Source organism: Corvus hawaiiensis, chromosome 13, assembly GCF_020740725.1.
Source record: "Corvus hawaiiensis isolate bCorHaw1 chromosome 13, bCorHaw1.pri.cur, whole genome shotgun sequence".
Lineage (NCBI taxonomy): Eukaryota > Metazoa > Chordata > Aves > Passeriformes > Corvidae > Corvus > Corvus hawaiiensis.
This window is the reverse complement of record NC_063225.1, coordinates 9,430,517-9,449,970: the sequence shown is the minus strand read 5'-3', so window position 1 is coordinate 9,449,970 and position 19,454 is coordinate 9,430,517. Positions and strand designations below refer to the sequence as shown.

At 41.1% G+C, this 19,454-nt stretch overlaps 1 protein-coding gene across 2 annotated transcripts in view; it reads left to right on the top strand.

The window, feature by feature from the left end:
• The window catches only part of IGF1R (insulin like growth factor 1 receptor), a 173,846-nt gene that overhangs the window by 10,814 nt on the left and 143,578 nt on the right, over window positions 1-19,454 (top strand). The gene's annotated exons all lie outside the window — the stretch shown is intronic.

Genomic DNA, 19,454 nt, shown 5'->3' with positions numbered 1-19,454 from the left:
TCGCAATCAGCACTTCAAAAGCAACAGCTTTAGAGTAACTCCGCTACAGCACAGCCTATGGAAAAACACTGTCATCTTAACAGATGCAGTGTTATTTTGGAGATTCCACTGTATAAATACATGGACTGTGGTTAAATTGTGATGGCAACAGATGCAATCTCAGTTCTCAAATCTTTCATCTCTTTAATATTTAAAAATACCCCACAAAGTAAAAAAAAACCCAGCCAACATCAAGGCTGAGAATATTCCTTCTCTACATTGCTGGGGCTGTACCTTTTGGGCCCGATATCAGTTTGGGTATGTCAGTGCAGATGAAACTTGGGCAGAGTAACTGTTCATCTCTGTGAGGGAGCTGCAAATGCTGCTACTCACGACTTATTGTACCATTTGCATATGAATGGAATTATTCAGCTGTACTTAAGAAATGTCAGTGAGATTGAAGTCAGAGTTGGTTAACCTGGCAAAAAGATATTTCCAGTATTTTTCATGAAAGAAGGTGATAGTATGTAGACAAGAATTACACATTTCACTGGCTAAGCCAACACCATCTGAGGATTTTCTTGGTGTCTTTGTAGTTGATATCAGTGACTTTATTTTTAAATTTGTCTGTAATACATTGCAGTGTTGAAGAGCAAGAGAGTTGGAATGTGGGAATCAGATGCTGTATCTTAATCCTGCACTGTTGTGTTCACATTTGTTTTTCTTTCCAGATTTTATTTTGTTTAAATACTGATTTGAAAAACATAAATTCAGAGCAAGGGTCTTCTTTTTAATGAAGAACAAATAAAGCATAGCAAGATGTTTTTACTAGTGCATTCACCTTTATCCATCCACTAGTTGGATAGAAAAGCCTCAAGTTAAATACTGTAATTTTAAATACGGGATTTTAAAAGGAACCAGATAATTTGTGTGAGCATTTGTAGTCACGCATGCTAAAATAGGGAGTGATCACATCTCGTGCTTCAGGAGCTGCCAGTATTGAAGGGTTGGGAAGAAATTGTATTCCTCCTCCGGGTGTCTGTATTTCCCTCTCCATTTGTAAAATACAGAAAGTGCTGTGCTTGGGGGGTGTTTAAAGGCTTAGTTTTTGCAGCACGGACGTGACTTGGGATGCTCGTGTGACTCTGTCATCCAGGTGACAGCACTTTCACTGGGAAGCTGCTCCTTGCCAGGCGTTGGATGACTGTACTCTGAACAGAAGTGTGAGGATGGGGGTGTTGGCATCAGCTGACTGATAAGGAGATAGTATATTACACTAAAAATAAACCCAGATCTTCACAGGCAACTGTGAACATTACCTGGTGTCACGTGCAGCTAGAATGAAACAGAAGTTGAGGTGGGTTGAGCGTGGCTTGGCCTCCCTGGGAGGATGTGTTGGGATGTTCTCTGTTTGTTCCATAGGGCTTCTCTCTCTTCAGGAGCAGCTGCTCACAGAAGTGTGCAGCTATTCAGTGTTCGTGCTTGTTGCACATGTGGCCACAGCCCTTGTTCACTGCAGTATCAAAAAACTGCTCTGAGCTCGGGATGACTGTCCCTGCTCCCAGTGTCTCATGACTTGAGTTTGTGTTTAATGCCCTTGCAGCTTCTCCCAGAGCTGGTGACATGGGAAGAGGTGAACCCTGTGTAATGGGGAGAAGGGGAGAGTGGAGGGGCTGAGGATATAATTGTCATGTTTACTGATTTTTGCAGGGGGGGGGAGGAATGCTCCATTTAGGATGTCTGCACGCTCTGGTTGTGTGCATTCCCCTCTGTTCTTCCTCTCCATCAATATTACACCTTCCAGTGGTGTCACACACTCGCCTTGTGGCTCCTTGATGTCTTGGTTGGCTTTGCTGGTGTCAAGCCTGGTGCTCAGAACATGAACGCGTAGTTCGAAGTTCATTTCTTCCTTAGTATGAAGGCCTCAGAGCACTACTAGTATAACATTTTTTTCTTTTATTGAGATGAAGGATTTTCATAGTGACTTACAACAGCAAGGAGGAAGAGCTTGCTCCAAATACCCAGTTTTAATCTCATTTTGCATATTTTTAGTTGGATTTTTTTAATGACTGACAGCTGTTAGAACTGATTCACAAACAAACCTTTTTGAAAGTGCAGACCTCTTTGCTAGTGAATAGCAATGTCTTTCTACAAGTTCATGTAAATAATTAGATGCCTTGGATGCATTGGCTCAGATCTTTAATTTTCACATTTTTAAGTGACAAAATGGCAAATGATGTATTTTCTGGTAGATTACTTCTCATTTGTGTTATTTTTTTATTTGGATGGAAAATGGAATTTTAATTGAAATGCAGAAGATCTGAGTTTTGAGACTTAATTAAAACTCCAAGTGTGAAGGAGAGGCATGATTTAAAAAAAAAATAAACAGAAAAAATAGTTTGTCATTGTTTCTCAAAAGTTTAGAGTTCACAGATCTTGCCCACTGACTGTTTCACAGGTTTCTATGCAGGAGTCCTTTTTAATTTGGGATTAAGAGCTTGTTGAACCGAACCATTTGAGTAAACTGAAATGAGGCACTGCAGAAGTAGCTGTTGAATCTAAAAGCTCTCTGAGCATTTCATCAAAGGGTGGCTCCAAGAGAGCACTGAACAGCAAATTCACCAGTCCCAACTTTTTTTTGGTGTAAATTATATCTTACTATTTTTATTTTATTTAAATTACAGTAGGCATTTGCCCTAATATATGCTGTTACAATTTCATGTTAGATTTGTAATTAAGTTTATTTTTAGAAGAATGCATTAAAGTGATTTATATAAAATGATTTTCTATTTTTGTAAATGAAATAATTGTTTTTTATTGACTTTCGATTTCATGCAAATGCGGGGTTTTTTTTTTGCCTTGAAGGTTGTGTAAGCAGAAAGAAATTAATGATTTGAGAGTATTTTCATAATACAAAGAGTAGAGGATTCGTTGTCAGTAGCCAGGGACATTGACAGGCAGAGTTAACTCTTATTTAGACGTTCAAATTGAGTGATGGATGTTAGAGGGTGTGGTCCAGTGGGTTTATATAATAAATTTTCCTATTGATTGTTTTTCCTGCTTGAGTTGGGAAAGGCAGATTGTGAGTGCATTTGGCATCTGACGCAAGATGGTCAGAATGTCGCAATCCTGAAAATGTCGCAATCCGGGGCAAATCTGATGGACAAGTGAGTGTTAATTGTGAGCAAGCCAGTTTTGTTATTTTTAATTTGGCCTTGCTATCACGTCTCTTCACAGATAAATTTGAAGGCTACAGGGAGTTGAATGATGAGTCACTATTGAGTTAGTAAAATCACAATTGATCTCCATTTCCTGTTGATTCCAAAATTACTGAAGTGTGAAAGCCGAGAGTGACTGATCACTTCTTGGAGGGGAGTTTGAGGGTGGAATGTGGAAGTGATTCTCTCTGAAGTAACTCAACGCTGCCCTGGGTTTCAGGACAGGGATGTCTGCAGTGAGAACAGGTGTGTGTGTGGTGGTCTGGCCGGCTGAGTTTCCTCCAAGGAATGATAATCCGCACACTAAAATACGCTCACTCTGCAGCAAGGTGGAGGGAAGAGGTGCTTTAAGTGGCTAATGATAGAAGCTGAAGATTAAACTTTTCATTAGTCTGCTTGGTACTGGAGTTCTTTCTGATTGACCTGTGTTTCTGTTGCTTAGCTCAGGCCATTCTCTCCTGAAATCCCCATGCTCCCAGTTCTGTTTGCTGTGGCAGTGCCCTGCTCCTCTGCAGCGAGGCTGCAGCACGAGCTCTGCACAGTGGCAGAGGGGAGGATGCAGGGGCAGTGGTGGGGCGGGACATAGAACATTTTGTGTGTCTGTTGTTGTTTGCACTTACCTTTTGATGAATGGCAAATCGTCTGTCATTCTGCAGCTTTGTTCTTTTCTTGTGATGGAGATGCTCTTTTGACATATTAATTAGAAACACTGTGGTAATGTGGAGGTAAGATTTAAAATTTCTTTTTTTCCTTCCTAGAACTTACTGTTAGCAAAACCTTTTTTTTTTTTTTTAGATAGAAGCTATTAAGTCACTTTACTAGACTCTGCCCACGTTGCATATGTCAGAGTAAATTCTGCTGAAAGGGGATTTATTGGAAGAAATTAAAGGGAGGGATGTACACTGCTCTGAGTTATATTGGAAGCAAGTATAAAGGAACCTTGAAGTATCACTTCAGGAAGAGAGAACTTCATTTAGTTCCTTGGAGGACCAAGAGGAGGTGGGAGGATGCTACTCTGCTGCATCCTTCACAAAATTCTGATTTTAAAGAATTTTTCTGAAGGGGTAGTCTCAAAGAGGATGTAACAACCTTCTGTTGTTCTGCCTTACAACTGTTCAGATGGTCTTTGAACCATTGAAACTTGTCCTGGCTGTACTCTCTGATACACTGTGTTAAAACAGAAATAAAGAACTAGGAGAAGGAGAAATACAATTTTGACTTGGAAAACATGTAGAGGTTTTCCCCAATGTTGCCACAATTAGGATTGTAGAAAACTGGGAAGGGAGGGAAAAAGAGATGGCTGATCGTGCTGTCTGAGAATAGCTCAGTTTTCGAATTTGTAAACAAAACAGGAATAAAATTCCTGCAAGCTTCCTGACAGTCAGGGTGTGCAGTTTTCAGTCAGAGGAGCTGATTCAGTTGGTCTGGCTTCTGCAAGAGAACAACGAGAGGAATAAATTGCTCTGTGAGGGTGTAAAGAACTTTCCTTTCCTCTAGAAAAAGTTGAGCAAACATGGAGCACTGAGTTGCATGGTTGAAATTTCGTGAGGCGTGGAAAGGACACTGGTTTTCAGCAACATATGATGTTTGTTCAGGGTGTTGTGAATTCAGGAGTAAGAGTTGCCACACTTAAAAGACACCTCTCAGTCATACTGAGGTTTAAAGGAGCTGCAAGAAGCTTTATGAGGAGGCATCTTGGCAGTTCTCAATGCTGTCGCTTGCAGAGAATCTTCAACGCTGCGCTTGCAGAGAATCTTCAAATACTTACAGCCACACCTTGATAACTTATATCTTGTCTTGTAGGATCTCTGTTGATGTGCCCCACTACAAGAGCACTTTGTTAGACCAATTAAATGTATAATATTCTTATAATACTTGTGTTTTGGAAAAATCAATATGACCAGTTTCCCTTTGAAATGACAAGAAGCCTGTTGTGCTGACAGAGTAGAACGCATTAGGAAGTGGTGCTTTGTATCCTCTCAAGTGTAATGTGCTCTTGTTTTCTCTTAATCAGCAGGATGTTCTCCTGTATGTCAGATGTCTTAGTTGTTTTTGTGATCTCTATCAGAGAAGAGTGAAGGGGGGAAAAATGTCAGAGGAACAGGATAGGTTTAAAAGCTTTATCGCAGAGAAAGCCTGCAGCCCTGCATTTCTGTTTTAGTAAAAGTGGTAATCACCACCTTAGGGTTGGACACTTTGTGTTTATGTTTGTGCTTTAAACAATAAATAAAAGAACAACTTGCCCTTCAGAAGAACATAATGCGTAGCCTACTGAAATACTCTGGAGCATAAGGGATATAATTAACCCTTTTCCCTTCAGCTTGGTTGTGTTTCAGAAGCAAGATGTCTAACACATCTGAAATTGCTTATTTGCCAGTTCACTGAAGTAAGGATTTTTCAAGTTGATTGTCTGAAAATCAGACCTCTTCTTCCTCCCTCCATTGCCTTCTCCTCCTTCCCTATTTTCTGAGCTGCAGTTTCCAAATTCGTAGTAGATCTAGTAGTGGTTGCCTTTTTTTTTTTTTTTTTTTTAAACTTAAAAGTAGCCATTGAGAAGGAAAGCTTATTTCCCATCACTCTTGCTCAAGGCTATAGAGAATAGATCTTGGAAGTTCAGGCACCTGTCCAGGCTTTTCAGAGGAATTTTTAAGAGATGCTTTTGATGCAGTGGAAGGAAGGGCAAAGACTTGAAAGGACTGACAGCACAACCAGGATTTGGCTCAATGCATGAATGAAATCTCTTCCTGTGATCCTTGAATATTTTGCTTTACTGATCAGGTCTTGGGTAGCACAAATCAATTCTGAACTGTTCCCTCAGATAGTTTTGGTATGATTCAGTGAAAATGGGCTGAAAGGAGACAGAACCTGAAATGCTTCCAACTCTTTTTTTCCCATCTTGACTCTCCTTGAAGTATGTGAATTAGTGTGAGAAAGTGTCTGTAGCTCCCACTGGGTCAAACGGAGGTTGAGATAAAAATACTCATCTCTGTGTGTATTGTAATATTGATCGTAGTGTGGTAAGTAATTCCTTGGCAGCAGGATTGCCAAGTCTGATGTTTTACACTTTTATTTGTAAGTTTTGGTGCAGTCTTGCTCCTGGCTCTGTGCTTAAACCTGCCTTTTGTTCTTTGATGGATATCTGCTTCATTACTTCCTTTTGACCAGCCTTTCCTTTCTGATAAAACATCATCCTTTGGATTGGTTTAGCTGCCCAGAGCTCACTGGCTCTGTTCACAGCTACTCTCTTTTCGTTGTGGCATTTTAGTAAATTAACGGTCTCCATGAAGACCCATTTCTGTTTCTCACCTCTCCCAGCATGGGTGTGCACCAGTTCACATCAAAACAAAGATTGCTTCCCGGTCTCTTTCTTTGAATTTCTTTGTTTTTATCTGTTCCATTGTACATGTCTTTACATAGTGTTACCCAACACAGTCATTCCTGTCACTTGAGGACCTCCTTCTTTGGGCACTTACGTTTTCCAAAGCGGACTAGGAAGTTTTCTGTTAAAAGGCCGTGTGGCACTTTCACAGACCTGGAGGCGGTTCGCAAGTTCAGGACTTTCTCTGTGTCCTAAATTGCTGGTTAACTGTGGAGGCAATAAGGAGACTGAGTCCTGGTTTCTGACTCTGAAGCTGAATGAAGCTGGCATGTGGTAAAGCAAAGCGCTGTCGGCTCAGATGTGTTTTCTTAACATGGAACCAACTAGCCTTGCACAAATACCGTGGTTTTCTTTCACAACAGTGGAGCGAGGCCGGCAGAGCTGTCAGACGGGTGAGGCGAGGCCGAGGGCTGTCCGTCACCTCTGCTCCCGCACCAGCTCACCTTCAAGCTGGCAGCTGGAGAGTGTTCGTGTCCAAAGCCTTTTTACCTGTGTTCTTTTCCCTTCTGTTACTTTATGTTTTTCTTTCTCTGACTTGGTTTAAAGCTTTGTGTTTGGATGTGGACGTGACACCGTTAGCCAGCGCAGTTGCGCCACTGAACACCCGTCCCGGCGGCACAGCTTGTGTTGGCAGGAGCTGTTTGGCTGATGGGACTTAATGTTGTTTGGGCAGGCAAATCATAACTACAGGCAGAAGAATGCCTTTTTTGGGGTGGCTGTAGTGGCACTGTGAAGATTAGATTCTTCTTTCACCTCACACATTGGCAGCTGGTTTTGCTGTTGATGATGGTGGGGAAGGATGTGGGGTGCTATAATTAGTTGTGGGATTTCAGAGCTTGGTGAAACCTTCCTTGTGTCCGAAGGGAACAGTCTCACCAAAACTTTTTTGAATGTGGTCTGGGTCCAGAGAGAGGTTTGCTTTGGTGCAGTCATGTAGCCTAATTCTAAAGTCTTGTGAGCAGCTTCTGCCTGTGCACCCGTTTCCTTCTCATGAGGAGATGTGCAGAATTATATTTTTGGATGGTCCCTCTGTTTGAGAGATGGTGGCTATTGAGCATGAGCTAATATTTTTTTGTCTATCTTGAAGAATGTTAAGTGTCTGTATTGTTGTCATGATAAAAGGGTTTCTGAAGGCAATGAAACTAAAGAATATGTCATTTAGGTTTATGTATTTAGGAGTGTATTACAGGGTTCATGTGGTTTCTCTTGCTTCCCTTTGTCTAGTTCCTCTTTTATTTGTTGCAGTGGATAAAGTTCACTGTTTAATTTTTAATCAAAGTTCTCTAAGGAAAGATTTCTTATCATAGGTTAATTATAAATATATTTTCTATAATAATTTAAATATTAAGTAGTACCCATTTGTTAACTCTTTGCTGAAGAAACACACCTGCTTACAGGCTGAGGTTCCAGGTGTTCTAGTACTAAACCACCTTTTGACAGCAGTTGCCCACGCCACAGTTCCTCCAGGGAGGATATTTTTATTTTAATTCTGTCAGCCAGGTCCTGGCAGTTAAGTTCCATTGCAGTTAAGAAAATTTGAGTCTAAAAACTTTCAGTGTGTCGTGCCCCCCGCCCAAGATGAAAATTGATTTTTAAGAGGATGACATCTTTTAAGATAGCGATCTTTCCAAAAATTGTGCTTTGCAAGAGTCAGTTCAGGTTAAACCTAGAAAAGCATGTTTAGATCCACTTTTTCCTGGTGAATGTAACAAGCTAATTTTAAAAATGACTTTAAAGTTGTGTGTCTAAGTTAAAATCTTGTTTAGTACATCTGTAGATACCCCCTATAAAAAGAAAGCAAAACTTTCACTTGGTCGTTTTTCTCTCCTTGATGTTATCCATCTTTTTGACTCACATTTTTTCTAATTTCTTACTCTATCTTCATGACCAGAACAAATTGTGAAATAGTATCAGGGAGCTGGCTAAAGTCAGGTTAAGTGGTTGTTCTTCATCTATGCCTTTAGGTAGCACTGGAGTGTGTATACAAGGTAAAGGGTAAAAACAATGAGCAAGACTGAGCTCTCCATCTTGGGCTTGCCTTGATTTACCTTCTGGAATAAATATATGCTGCTGCAGATCCCAGTGAGGGGAGGTTCCTGAAGTTGGGAGTGTCTAGAGCAGCATCTGGGTTTGATGTTGCTGCTTGATTTGCCCGAGTCCCATCTCCTGTAACTTCCTGCATCCTCTTCACTCCCAAAGTCTTGCAACAGCCTTCTTGCAACACTCTTCCCCCCAGTTTTGGCTGAGAAGGGGGGTGGAGTAGGTAATCCCTGATGAGGAGCTGCTGAATGAAAGGTGCCATGGATTTATTTGTCTTGCCCAGTTGGACCCAGTGCTTTCTCACGGGGGGAATTTGTTAGAAATGCGTCGGGGTAACCCGTTGCACCCCAGGCTCTCCAGAAGTACCTAGCAAAGGGTGAACAGTAATTCTCCTGCTTGCTCTGCCATTCCAGTGCTCTTCTGATAAAAGTGGATATTGTGACAGGAATTGCAGTTGCCAAGCAATAGAACTTAGCAGAGCCTGGCTGGTTAAACACCCAAACTGCTCTGCTCACCAGAATTGCAGCATCATGGATCACCCACAGCGCTTCTATGCAGTGTCAAAAAACTCTGTATGAGGTTGGAAATCCCATGTCTCGGGCAGTATGTGAATGTAAAATAGTACGGGCTGAAATCTCACCTTGAATGTAAGTGTGGAAAGCGGCTGGGAGTAAGTCACTGTTGGCCCTTCTCTTTTTAACAAGGTATATATATTTAGGTTTTTTAATTTTATTTTTTATTTTTACTGTTTTACTGTAAGGTTCAATTAATTGTTAATTAGAACATCTGCATAGATACGTTGAAAATCCTATACTCAGGCTTTCCTTGTATTTTCAGATAAATGAAACTCCTGGACTTCCAGCTGTCGACTGTGCCTAAAGAGCTCTAGTTTCCCATGCTTAACCCTGTTTATCTGGTAGCTTCTCACCTGTGTGCATTAAGGGTGCTTTGTCTGAGGAGAGACTCACCTTGCGTGGTATCACAGAGGTGTTTGGTTCTCTTTTTCTGTGGTTATTGTGCTGTGATGCCTCTGAGACAATAAATACCGTGTGAATGCTACCCTTGTGGTATAAAGGACACTTCCCTTGGTTGGGCTGTGTTTGTGATATTAAAAGCGAGTCAGAAGCATCTGATTCACCAGAAAAGTGAGTTCACGTCAGAAGTCCTCCTGGTATAGCTGCTTTGGTTTATATTTGCCTTAAATTGTGTTCTGGTGCAAGTGTTTTTGGTTGATAAGGCCTGAACTACGTTACCTTGTCTCTGGTGCCAGCCCACGTGTTTTACCTTGTATTTGGAGAGGAAGGTTCTTTTTTCAATCTAGTTAGCTCATGGCTGGAAAGCCCCACAGCACCTGCATATATGTAATTTAATACCTTTAAAGCCCTTTTTGAGGATTGCAAGCTGGTCGTATTTTAACTGCCTTGAGAAAGCAGGTTACGGCATGACCTTTGTGATTTTTAAGCTCTGTAGCTGCCGTGTGAAGGGAGGAGTGGGAGGGCTCCCTGTTGTGTTAAATGAAGTTTGATAGCGTTAACTTTTTCTTCTGTTCAGTTAGATCATTATTTTTTTTTTAGCACTGTTAAATTTCCGTTTTGGAGAAATACAGGACTAATGGAAGTCTTAGTTCAGTTTGTTAAAACAGAAACATCGCTGTGGAAGGCCAGAGAACGTGGGATTTCTGTTTGATTGCTTAAGAGCTGGTTAGCACAGCATAGTAGGGCCCTGTGTTGCATATTGTTAAGAGTAATTGCATCAGACTTGTAATTTTTCCGTGGATCTATGACTCATTATTAAATCCTTTGCTGACCATTATGGATGCAATTGTATGTTATGATACTATTTTGTCAGTTTGCTTCTAATGAAGTATGAATGATCTGTCCTGATTAGCTAGCCATTTTTGGAAAATAGTAATACAAAAAAAATTCCCCAAAAGCTTTTAAAGAGTGACAGGTTTCCTAGATTACTGCAGGGTGGCAACCTGGCAGGCAGCAAAGAGCATGGTAAAGTCTTCCGAAGTGTGAGTTGCTGAGTCCAGCCACATGATGAATTTTCATTCTGGAAGAATTTGGCTGCTTATCCCGGCTACCTAAGTGTATATCCCATAGGTTTCTGTCAGCCAATTGCTGAGTCACTTGGATGTGCAGACAACTGTTTTAAAAACAAATAAATAAAATCATGCGCACAACTATTTTTTTTTAAAGGTGGAAAGAACAGTCCCCAGGAGAGACAATTTTTGCTAAGCTCTATTGTCATCACAGATTGTGAAACATAAATTCAGTGTTATAAACAGCTTGTAATTTCAGTCTTCCATTTTTGCTTTAGCAGGCATTAGACTGAAGCTGCTGGCATTGGGTTTAAACATTATTAACACCGTTAAAAAAATGTTTTACTCTCATCGTTATTGATCATAACATGCCACCTACTCACTTGTACGTTACATGTTTTGTGTAGAATGGCACGTGCTCATTTTGTGGTGCTGTCAGGGAAGTTACAGTGTGGGATAAGAAAGCATGCAGAAGTTTTAAAGTCTGTCGCCTGTGAGGAGAGGGCTCATCTTTAGTGATTTAGGCATTACCTGCTTTCTTCTGCAGGTTTTTTTGTTGTTTGAGGCTTTTCTCACAAGCTGGCAAACTCGACCAGGCTGTGACTCTGCAGTGTTGCAGGGAATTATCCTGGAATTGCATTCAGCTGGTGCTTCTAACAGCTTTCCCTTCCACGTAAATGCACAGGAGCACCGTGCCAGAGGTTTGAGCCTTCAGCTTCAGCCACGGTAAGGTTCAAACAATGGCTTTCAGTGTTTGACACCTACCGGGTGTTAATGGGTGAGGAATTTGCTGGTGAGGTTCATCTTCTAGTTAGCTCTTTGTCTTCTTTTCTTCTTTGGCAGAGAGTTTTACAGGCATTGCTCATAACCTGGGCACTACAGATCAGGGTTGAAAGTTCGGTGCTTGTTTTTCTGGATTTGATAGCTGGGGCTTCTGGACTGGATGTTTTCCTTCCTCCATTCCTGCCCTGTGCACCCATGAGGATGAGCAGGAATCCATGCCAGCTGAGCCACTGATGTGCTATTTCAGCAGCAGGAGGTAATGGATGTGGCTTCACTGGAACCCCTGAGGGTGTTCAGTGTAGTGGTGTATCAGTGTAGTGGTGTATCAGTGTAGTCTTGGTCAGAGAGGATTAATTTGAGGATGACTTGTCATGAGGATGCTTTCACGTGAGCTGGGCTAATTCTAGACCTACATGCTCGGGTGAGCTGTGTAGAGAAGGCATCAATCAGTATTATTAAAGGGATTCAGTTCATCTTGTTGGCTCCATTTTTGCTAAACTGCTGTTCCTGTTGACATTCAAAGTAAAATGTTGGCAGAGAGAAAGCAAGAGAGATGAGGGACAAAAACGTGATTTATTCTGAAATTTTATTTGTGTAAACTTATGGGGAAGTTGGAGGAAGTTCATGGAAAGTAACAATGCCAGGGATATCTTTAGCCAATGACAGCTGAAAATTGCAAGAACAAAAAGGCAGAGACAGTTTGAGTTTGTGATGTGGGTTGTAGCCCTTTTGTGTGTTATTTTTGTGAATGTTTTGGTTTGGTCAGCGTGGTAACACAGTGGCCCTTGGATTTGGAATATATAGTTAGTAGAGTGGCAGAAGAGAAAATTAAAGTAGGATGTGTTTTTTTTTTTCTAAGGGCTGTGGGAGACAAGGAGAATGTGGAGAAGGGGAATCTAGTTGCTTTTTAAAGTATTTGCACCAAATTTGATTAGCCTCCTGTGACACCACTTTTTCCTTCCAAATCTGGGTGAAAATAACTCTGTAAAAGGTTGATAGGAGTGATGAGTGGCACGAGGTAAATGAATGATAATAGACTATGTTTCTCAGAAATTACAAGCTACGTTGCAATATAATCTCCAATCCCATGAGTGTTTTGAAGATCGTAGTGGTCTGGCTTTGTCCTCCAAAGCTTAACTTGTAATTAAATGAAAAAAAAAACCCCAAGCCCTCCTTCTTGGCCTCAGATATGTTATCAAGAAAGTTCTCAGGACTTACATTCAAGTGGAAACAGTGGGGTTTTGTTTGGGTTTGAGTATTCCCTTTCATGTTTTGAGAGCCAAAGATGGCAGCGTTGTGCTAGTGCTGGAAATACAGAGGTTGAAATTCAATTATGGACTTGCTTAGCAAAATCTAAAATGATTGACATTTCCTGGATTGTGGGGTGCCTTTTATCTATCTCCTCCCCACCCTGAGAGATGTAGCTTCATAAAATCTTGGTAAATGTAAAGAGATTTATGTAGCATATTCAGTGAAGAGAAATAGTTCAGTGGGTAGGGAAGCAGCTTGAATCGTGATGTAGATTTAGTTCCCTCCTTGTTACTGGTTCTGACATCCCAAGAGGTAACACAGAAGCTGGCTTCCCTGGGAAGAGATCTAGTGATTGATGTGACACATACAGGATAGGTGAGCTTAGAGAGTACAGAAATTTTGTGGGAGGTTGTGTAAGTACATTAAAGACACTAAAATATATATCTCATTCATAGTGTCACTACGGAGGCAAAACCAAGAGCTCAGTGGGTGGTGGAATCCTGTGTTAATGTAAAGTGTCATAAGCAATCTCTCCAACCACTGATTTCTGTGAACTCCACATTTAATTTCTTTGCAGAGTATGCAATTAAAGAATCCTGAGACTTCAGTAGTAATTTTTTTTCCCTTACGTCTGCAAATGGTGCAACTGTACTGAAACTTTTCATGGGCTCGCAGGGAAATTGTGGTTGCTAAGCTGTTCCTTCTCAGACTTCCTACCTTTGCCTTCCATGTCATTGAAGCTACAGGAGCAAAGAAGGCTTAGGCCCAGGCCGTGGACTGTAGTGACTCTGTTCAGTGATGACTGAATAACACTTAAAAGTTTTTTCTTTAGGGCTTTATGATAGTTTCCTCAAAACATGCACAATTCTTAGGAGTAAGAATGAAAAGAGAGATTAAGGTCAAGTTATATTTTCCCCTGTTTATAGTCTGTATGGGCATCACGTTTTCTGACTGTTCCTTCTGTTTTCACTGATGTGTCCTTCTGTACTCTTCGGAGCAATTACAGTCGTGTAAGAGGCTCCTTTTAAACCTGCTGATTTGCTTTATCCTAAGTTGAGTTCCTTTTTCCTATGATTCAACCTTTTAGTGTCTTCAAGGAATTTTTTTGGAGCCCTAGGGTTTTTCCCAATGTGCCAGACAACCCCTCCATTGAGTCGATCCAGTAGATAGTAAACATGTCAATATGCAGGCCATGATACATTATGCAGATCTAAATCCACCCAGTGCAATAAACATGTTTTGTTGTTGTGAGAGAGGGATGGGAACTCTGGAGATGCTTGCCTGAAAAAGGATGCTGCATGCTGGGAATCTGGGATGAGGGCAGCTGGACTGCAGCCACATTCAGTAGCTGTTTTGGACTCTTTCTTTATAAGGACCTGCCATAGATTAAAACTAAAAAGCACATGATGAAAAGGAAGTGGCTCCATTGGGAATAAATAACAGCACTGTTCAGAAGATGTGCTGATCTCCCAGAAAGACCCACAGCTCTGAGCTGACATTAGTGAGGGGTGATGTGGTCAGGCCTCTTTCATTAGAGCAGTTTGGGAGAGAGCAGTGTTCCCGTGCTCAGTAACATCAGCTCTCTGCTGACCAGAGAGCAGCAGTAGCTGTCTGGGGAAGCCGACCTCTCCTTGGAGTGGAGTGTGCTCAGAAAAGCCATTATTGGCAAAGTGAGCTGTGGTGGTGTGAGCAAGCTACTCTCTAAAAGTAGAACCAGCCACAATTGTGTTTTTGTATTAAGCCTTGTAGTTCTTTCTTTGTGTGGGAATTCATCCAGCACCGATGGTAACACACTGTGCTTGTTACCAACTGTGCAGAATTTCAGGGTAGATGAGAAGTTGAGCAACCTCATACCCTCCCTTAAAAAAGAACCCTTTGGAACCTTGTAGATCTTGTTTCCCTGGACAGGAAAACAGTATGGATTTAAAACAATTTCTGCACCTTTAGTGCTTTTTTTCAGCAACCAGTGTAAGGGGATGCTCTTTGTAAAACTGAAACACTGAAGGTACCCTCATTTATGATAAACTTTGCATTTCTACTGTGAAATAAAGGAAACAGTTCTCACAGAAGGGAAGTCAGAAGAGGGGAAACAAAGGGAGGGCAGGAAAAAGGTGAGTGTGAGTTGACATTGAGGTTGCTGGTGAGATGCTCATGGCAGGCTGTCTATCCTCATTCTCGTTTCAGAGATGTGACTGCTCACGCTGAACAAGTGTCTGTTGCTAGGGAAAGCCTAACCCAGCTGGAGTAGACCTGTGTTGAAGAGGGTTCAGGATTGTGAAAGGGATGTACTGGATTGACTCGGTGACTCAGAGCTGCCTTGGTGCTGCTTTGTCTGAGACCTTTTGGTGTTGAGAGAGCCAGATAATGGTGATTGCTCTGTCTTTAACTTCTGGTTATTTGAGAGGATATTGAGACTGTGCAGTGTAATACAGCCTTTTAATGTCATCCAAAAAAGTAAAGGGTCAAAGGCAAGGCTTAAAATGTCGAGGAGTGTGGGTTTTTTCAAGAAAAACATATGTAGTTACATTTCCTTAGAACTCCTAATGGAGCAACCTGGAGGAATACAAAATTTGTAACTACACCATGATGAAATAACTTCTTGTAGGAAATGAATCCTTCTCTTACTAAAACCAGTGAATGTGTGAGCTGTCAATGCTGCCCCTAACACCTTGGCATTGATAGTGAATTAGCTGTGCTGAATTTATGTCCAGCTGGGATGTGGTGTAGCAAGCAGAAGCTGTAGTGTAGGGTGAATGTTGAACAGAAAGCCTTCTGCTGCTTTGTCTGTGCTAGCATGAGATTTTGCAGAAAGGAGGAAAGTGTTCCTTCCAAACACTGACGGGCAACGTCCAAGTCCTTTTAGGAGTCACCAGTGACCTGAAGTAACTGGTAGATATAAGAAAAGAGTGAGGAGCTGCTGTGTGGAGTAAATGACTTTGTAAATAGATGGTGATGAGATAGCAGGTGTTTCTCAAGGTGACAAGGCAGTTCTCCATGGCAGAATGGTTTTAATGATTCCAGTAAGCTTTGGCAAATCATAGTTAAGGTCGAGAGGAATCTGCTGGATTGCTGCACTCTGTGACACAGCTTGTTTGGAGCCTGCCCAGCCTGTGTCCTCAGCAGTGGTGCAGTGTGTGTGTGTGTGTGTGTGTGTGTTCACAGCCCCAGCTCTGCTCCGTGGTGTCCCAGCCAGAGCACCACTTAGACAGAGACCTGCCAGGAGGCTCTGCCAGATCAAGGAGCATTAATTACTCTCATATGAACCTGTTATGTGCAATCACTTTTCCTGGTAGTTCATTGACCCCATCTCAGTTACATGAGTAGGCTTGGATCTATCCTCTGACTAGGAATGGGCTGCAGGTTGTTTGGGAGACTGCAGTGTGGAGTGGGTATTTCTATTCCCTTTGGAAGTTTACATGCCCTGCAGCTTGCCAATGGGATGCTTCCAGAAAAAAAGAGCACAAGTGGGCTTCTTGTTGAATACCAGGTGGAGCTCAGGACTTCTGGCCTAAAGAGCTGTTTCCAGGGAGGCATTTGTGTTTGTCTAGGTAAAGAGTGCAGTGCTTCTCTTCAGTATTTTACCATATTGGGGAATTATCTTTTAAACAAATAAATACATTTGTCTTTAAAGAACAAATTTCTGACTCTGAATTAGGTACTTGGTTTAGGCTGAGTCTGATAATGATAGGCAGTTTAAGGAAAGGCTTGGAAATCTGTAGGCAGCTGAATGAAAACAGCATGAATCTGACTATTGGTAATTATCCTGGGCGTTTATAATCTACCCAGAGCTAGTGAGGCAGGGTAATAAACAGCTGTTGCATTTTTATGTTCTGTTAGTGAGCAAAATAAATACATAATAGTTAATTTCCAATTCTGAATTGAACGTGAAACAAAGGCAAGTTATCCTAGTCATATTTAAGAAATTCTCTGAACTGGAATGTCCAAAACTGTTAAATGGAGTATAAGTGCTCTAAAGAGCATTTTCTGTGCACTTCATTGTGTCTGACAGACCAGTTTATATTGTTAGTCCATATATGCTTTCTCTCAAATGGGATCCAAAGAAAACACAGCACAGCCAGATGGAAATTGGAGTTGACTTTGAGCTCTGATTAATTTGTTTTTCATATAATCCTTTTCAGGGCAGCAAGAAAAACGTGAGAAAAAGATGATGTATTGTGGTATAATTAAGTCTGGTGAACAATGTGAACTTAAAAAGAAATTTCTTTTAAAAAAGAATCTGCTTTAATGGGAACTGTTTTTTCCAAGTGTCAGGATGGCCTACCATGCTTGTTCTATTTCCCATTTGTGTCTCTGCAGTTCTCATTATATGTGTGAAGTTTTGCAAAGCGTAACTCACTAGATGAACTAATAAGTTCCTAAATCAAAAATGTCAACAGCCACTCATCTGTCATCAGTTTCTAATGTGGGACCCCACTGGACTTCATCCTTTTCCATATTAAGAGGATGATGTTTCATAACTGAGGCAAATGAGTGCATACTTTTGCCATAAAGCTCTAGAAATTTCATTGATTTATAAAAGCATTAAATATCTAAAATTAAGTAACTTTCAAGCTGAAACAAACATAAAACTAAAAGCAATACGACTTTGAAAGCCCAGCCTCAAACAGAGACATGAACAGATATATAATGCTTTAGTTAACGGTTGCTGCCATTTCTCTTACAAATTGTTCTTTGGGGTATTGTAACTCAGCTGTTTTTAAACCCATCACTCTGGAACCTTGCCTGCAAAATGTCAGCGCAAGTGCAAATTTTATTTCTTTAACAAAATAAAGGGCTTGGAGCAGTTAGGCTTTCTAAACTTTTATGGCAGGAAAATAAATTCTGCGACTTTTGCTTTGCCATAGCAGGAGCCATACTGTTCACCTTGGCCTGCCAGGAGGCAGAGATAGAAACCAAAAGGCTTTAATGGGAAACACTCTGTGTGTTCTGACTTGCTTTTCAAAACAAGAGAAGCCCAGTGTCAAGAGTGTAAATACCCTTTGGGCAGAGGGCACAGTCCCTAGGGTGGATGGAGGGATGGTGGCTTTAGAAGATGATTTCTGAAGTTGAAAGCAAGATGTGGGTACCAGCTCATTAAAGGAATTTAATAGAGCTTGAGGTTGTCTTTCCTACAGGTTCAGGGGAGAACCCCTCACTTCTTCTGCACTAACCAGTGCATCTCTTACCAGATCTACTATCTTGGAGTTCTTTAACATTCCCCCTCTTCCGTCTGGCTTCTAAAGCTGGGTAGTGCCAACCCATTCACCCTTTTTAATGTCTTCCTGAAGTTCAAGCCTCGACACATGTTCCAGCAGTAGTGACCAATTTTCCTGGAGTCAGTATGTATGAAAATGGGGATTTACTGTCTCACTGCTCATGAGGACCAAGTGTTCCTGGTGGTACATTAGTCTTGGTGTTTATTATTTTTTTTGAAGGTCTAGGGAATGAACTTTCTTGCACATAGCTACTTCAGTGCAGCGAGTCAGATTTAATAGCCTTTGCTTTCAGCTTGAATCTTCACAGAAAGAAGATTAGGTAATAGTTTGTGTAGGAACATCTGTTTCCTAACAGAGTTCTCGCCCTATTTTATTTTTTTATGCTGTCCCTCTAACCAGAAAGTCCTTTAGTCTTTTTAAGACTTAGAAGTCTTTAAGTCCTTGTTGGGTATTAGAGTTGCTGTGGTTTTAGCATGCTCATGCTCTGGATCCTTTGTTAGCTTAAGTTATTAGCCTTAGATAAGTGTTGTGGGATGGAAAGACTGCTTTCTATTGTCAGTGCAATTTCTGAATCTCTGGACAATTTGTCTGGGTTAGAATTTAAGTTTTTTGGCTCCAGTGCTTGTTTAGACCTTTCCCTTATCTGAGGAAAAGATGTTGTTAAAATAATTAAGCCTAGCATGCATTAAAAGAGAACCTTTCCACAAAATTGAATTACTTGGGGTTTATTTGAGTTTTGGGTTGCTTAAATAAATAGGCATTTTGCTTTGTTTGCTTACAAGCAACTTAGTATCTCTTATGGGGAATCTTTTTTCCATGTTTTCCAAAGAAGACCAGCTCTGAGGGTTTTGAAGAACAGCAGCTCTCTACACTCTGTAGTTCTTTGTTTTGCATCCAAGTGGATTGTGTGTGTCTAAATATTACATTATTAACACACCTCTTCCAGCCCCTTTAACCAGCCATTGTTATTGTGATATGTCTCTAATATGGAAAGACTTAATACATAGATTTATTAGGGGATAATCATTTTGGTCATTGTTTTCTTGAGAGTTCATAGAGTTCAATCTGCTGTTTTCAAGGAAAGATTCTTCACTGTGATGGTGTGTGTTCTTGTAAATAAATTTATCCTGTGTTTCTTAGAACTCAAGAGACTTTTTTATATCTTGGTGCCAAAATTAGTGAAACTTGGTTTACTGGAACATGCAAACAGGAATTCAGTGCTGTAAGTCCAAGCACTTTGTTTTCTTCCCAGTCACAGAGCAGGAAGTGCTTACCAGCTTTCTGTGGATTTAGTGTTATTGCTGACCTACTGCAAGACTAGTATTCCAAGAATTAAAGCTTGTTTGGCATGTGACCCTGGAAAGAAAGAGTGATTTGAGGCCAAAGTTGTAATTTTCTGGGAAGTGCCCTCTTTGTGTGCATGTGTCTTAAGCAGGGTGGGGAGTGAATTAGTAACGTAATGACCAGTGGATCCCTTCTGTGTTACCTGACTGGTCTGAAGTGATGGGGCTCAAGCCCTGCTCTGGGCACACACATCAGGATCT